The sequence below is a fragment of the Rattus rattus genome, chromosome 14, assembly GCF_011064425.1.
Source record: "Rattus rattus isolate New Zealand chromosome 14, Rrattus_CSIRO_v1, whole genome shotgun sequence".
Lineage (NCBI taxonomy): Eukaryota > Metazoa > Chordata > Mammalia > Rodentia > Muridae > Rattus > Rattus rattus.
The window spans coordinates 74,360,142-74,364,519 of record NC_046167.1 but is presented as its reverse complement, the minus strand read 5'-3'; the positions used below and the strand labels follow the sequence as shown (position 1 = coordinate 74,364,519).

General features: G+C 49.7%; 1 pseudogene; it reads left to right on the top strand.

Moving 5' to 3' along the window:
• Positions 1–2,990: 2,990 nt before the first annotated feature.
• LOC116883257 lies at positions 2,991–3,588 on the top strand (annotated as a pseudogene).
• The last annotated feature ends 790 nt before the right edge of the window (positions 3,589–4,378 follow it).

Genomic DNA, 4,378 nt, shown 5'->3' with positions numbered 1-4,378 from the left:
AAAGGGGAGCCATGAACGAGGCTCTGTGTGACAGTGGCTCAACCCCTGCCACCCAATCACCTTTCTCTGCTATCTGTCCTGCTGGTTCCCAGTGGGCCTCACGGTCTGTCAGGAGTGACAACAGCTCCTGGGCATCCCCCGCCCACGCTCACTCTGCCCTCTTTCCGGAGCTCGCCCGAGCTCGGATCTTAATTAGCCTGCAAAGCTCAGTCATCACAGGGAAGTCCTTGAAGTTGGAGATTTCCACAAAGCTAAACCACTAAATCCCAGGGCCGCCAGCCTGTCTTCATAGCTTCTCCAGTCTGCCAGAAATCCCGCCCACTCCCACACGGAAACCGCAGACCTGCGGTTCAGTGTCACCCCATCTCGGGCCACCTTATCAAGGCCGGTCCAGCCATCCTTTATCTGCCTGCCTCTCTAAGTGCTTCCATCACCCTGATAGGCCTCATAAAAGCTGGCAAAAGACACAGATGCCTCGTTTTGACATCACGGACTTCAAAGGCCTCGAATTAGGTGGGGCCGGTCTGGCTGCTGTGGCTGAGTTCAGAGCGATGTTTGGTGCTCCTGGGGCGACCCTGTTGGCCTGGGGATCAGTGTGGGAGCCCTCAAGCTTATCAATAAATACACAGAAATGGTTACGAGCACGGGCTCTGGAGCCAAGCGGCCCCAGTTTATGTCCTAGTCCGACACTTGGTAAAGGGGCCAATTGATCACAGCTTCCAACTTCTGGCCATCCAGAGAACCATCAGGGCTTAGCCTCCAGACTCCTCTCCTACTTTGGCAGAAAGTCTGTCCCAAGAGAGACTATTTAACATACTCAGGGCTCTGTCAGGAAGATGAGAAGGTTCTAGAGTTGGAAATTCTGACTGAATAGCCATACACATATTTTCATGCAAATGGGCTTAATCTCCCCAAATGGTGTGTTGAAGATGGCGGAAATGGTAAACTTACATTAGGGGTAACTTATCTCTGTGCTCTTTTGAAGTCAGAGCCCATCCTTGCCTTAAATGAAATGTCAAGAGTAAGGAGGGAAGACATTCGGCTCTTCCCCAGGCTTTGGCTGAAATGAAGCACAAACCAAGAGCTGCTCACCCCCTGACAGCCCCAGCCCAGTCCTGTGACACATCGGCCCCTTATCTAGATGTTTAACACCCTGGGCACAGGCAGCAGTGCCCCCAAAGGTGTCTGCCACACTCATTGTCCTGTCTCACCGAAGCCCTGGAGTCCAGTTTTGCCTGAATCATGACTACGGGGTGCAGCTCCTTAAGACCATCCTCCCCTCCCTCTAACGGCATCCCTGGACAAAGCTGTAGTTGCAGATACGTGGAGGAGGAGGCGGGAGGAGGATTCAGTCACCCTCAGCTTTTCACCTCAGTTTCACAGAGTAGAATTAAGGTGCCTTTCGGGCTCACTTTTGGGAGATGAAAATATTTGTTTCTACGGCTCTTACGATCCTGGATGAAAAGCCCACCTTGGTGGTCATTTACTGTGATCTGAGGTAAGGCCTCCTTCAGCCCAGGAAGCCCCTCCCCCCACACACAAATTGCTCAGATTTTAGGCAAGAGGTTCCACAGTCACCCTAGGGGAAAAAGGTGGGACCCCTGTCCCAACAGAAACTGAATTCACTAACCCAGAATTATCCCCTGTTGGCACCAGTGGCCCCACTGAGTCACTGTAGCAAGTTCCCCGTCAGCGTTTCTGTATAAGCCACGGTTTGCTAGAGATCACCTCACAGCCCTAAAAATGTCTGCTCTAGGCTAAAGTTTGGCCTATAGGGAATCTCAGCCCAGGAATAGGTACTGAAAAGAAAGCCAGGGGGCACCACCACCAAGCCTCTCAGGACAAGGGGGCCTGCCACCAGGGCCTCTTAAGGAGCGCTCTGCGGTCCTCCTTAAGCACATCGATTTAGGACATCGACTACAGTTGTCAAAATTCAAATTTTTGTGTGCGTGCGTGTGTGTGTGTGTGTGTGTGTGTGTGTGTGTGTGTGTGTGTGTGAGCTAAAAGGTATTTGCTGCTTTGAGAACTCAGAAAAAGCCTGAATTGAGCATGTGTGATTTGAAGCCTTCCCCTCCCCCAGTAAACAGCAAAGGGAGCAGAGACACTAAACCAGGTCGGGACCAGGACACCTAGCATCTGTTGGAGCAGTGGCTCTGCCTCCTGCCTCACTCTGAGAGCCAGGCCCAGGGACATAGCCATGTGTGACACAGGCAGCCAGTGGGAACAGGGCACCATCTAGCAAATAAAACTAAGCCCTTCTGCATGCTGTGTAAAGTGATTATATAAATGGTATCATATAACTATTATATTCATATACTTATAGTATACAAATATAACAATTTTTACAATTACACGAATAGATAACCACTATACAGAACATTAGGAGAGAATCAAGCGAGCTTGAGTCTAAGCAGGGGGGCGGGGCGCTCTCTGAATCATAAAAAAAAAAAGTCCTTAAAAAGAAAGGGTGGCAATACTTTAAATTGTAACTGGTCCTGGACTTTTAAGAAGCCATTCTTTGCTCGCACAAGATTATACAAGGGATGGGAGAGAAATACTTGCCACATGTACATCAAAGGCTTTGGATTCCGCTGTGGTAAAAGATCTGTGCAAAAAAATAATCACAAAGGAAAAGAAATAGACAAGAGGTATAGAGCGGTGGTTTAAAATGAGCAGACGGACATTGTCAGCTATGAAAACATGCAGACTCCCACCGGGGGCCGGGGAAAAGGCAGCTTAGTGGCACTGAAAGAAATGAACCTCCTCACTCTGTTGAGGGTGTGGGGCAAAGAGAGCTCCCACTGATGGCCGAGGAGTGACAAAAATGTGGCTGGTGGCATCTGTTAAAATCCCAGGGTGGCTGGGGAGGGTGGGGCTGTGGAGCAGCAGAGTGAGCTCTGTGGACCCCAAGTCGTTGTAGATGCCTGAACTGCTTGAAATGCAGCTTGGGAAGGCTTGAGAGGCTGGGCTGGACTCAGTGCCTCATGAGGATGGTGTTTCGGTGGGCATCGGCCTGGTCTGGAAAACCACATGGCTGGTCCTGAAGTACTGTAAGGAAACTAGGTAACTAACTTATGTCTGATGTAGTGTCCAAGAGTTCAACAACAGCCTACCAGCCACGCAACTACCCAGCAGAGGACACGGTGGCTTTTTTTTTTTTTTTTTTTTTTTTTTGCTGGGTAGCCATGGAAGAAGGCGAGGGCTCAAGAAAACTCTGGGCAAGGTCAGATCCAATCCTCCACTTCCTTGCTCAGAGGAGGCCAAAAGCACGCATATTTCCTTCCCAATCTTGTCACAAGACAAGCCTCCTCCAAAGAGGACACCAGCTGGTAAGAGGGCCTTACGGAAGATCTTGCAGCCCTTAGAAGCTCAGATCGAGACCCTGCGGGGACAACAGAGTCTGGTGGAGGTTCTTCCACATCTGTGACTGTAGTGTGCCCACCCCTCCTCCCCACCCTAGCCTCCCACTTCCTCTACCCCTCCCCTGGTGCTGCACCAAGTACGTGTGCTCTTGATCTGATTACAGATCGAAGAGAGCACAGCCTCAGTGCTGAAAAGACTTGGACGGTCAAATATAGCGAGCCTTGAAGATACGAACGGTTCGAAGCCATGATTTGTCAAGAGGCCAGAAAAAGATGAAAGCCCAGGCCTCGAAGCAGAGGCCCGGAACAGGAAGCCTGCTTATGGGCAGCAACACAATTGCCAAGGTAAAGTGGAAAGAGGAGCTCTAAGGTCCTGTCAAAAATCAGCTCTGACATCCCAGGGGGGAAGCCGAGGCAGGCAGTGAGGTGTGGCTTCAGTGCTCTGGGTTAGTGCTGAGAGCAGCTGACAGGGGTCAGCCAAGAGGAGCTGACCGGTTGGTCTGATAGCGACCAAAGGGGACTGCTGCCCATGGCAGCCGGCAATTAGAGAAATCACTCAGCAGACTTTTCTCTGGGAGAACGAAGCTTGATTCACTGGGGCTGGTACTCCCTGTGGGCAGGGAAAAGCTCTGAACTCTTAACTCTTAGGGGCCGGCAAAAGAGAGGAGGAAAGAAAATTCATGCTCGAGCGTGTGCACATGCACGCGCGCGCACACACACAAACTGAGTGGGTAAAGCAAAAGACAGACTCTAGTAACTTCATATATACAAATACATATGTACATACATGCATGCATACATACATACAGATTTGGTGGATGGAACAAAGCTCCAACAGCTTTATTTTTCCTTCCATAGCCTGTATATCTCAGCAAAATCTTTCAAGCAGTATAAAATTACAATGCGACTATGTTTCAATTTTCTTCTAGTGAGCAATTATGAGAAAACAGTGGGTTTCTGATATATTTACAAGAAAATAGCATTACATAGTACAGGTTAAGGAAAAACAAAACAAA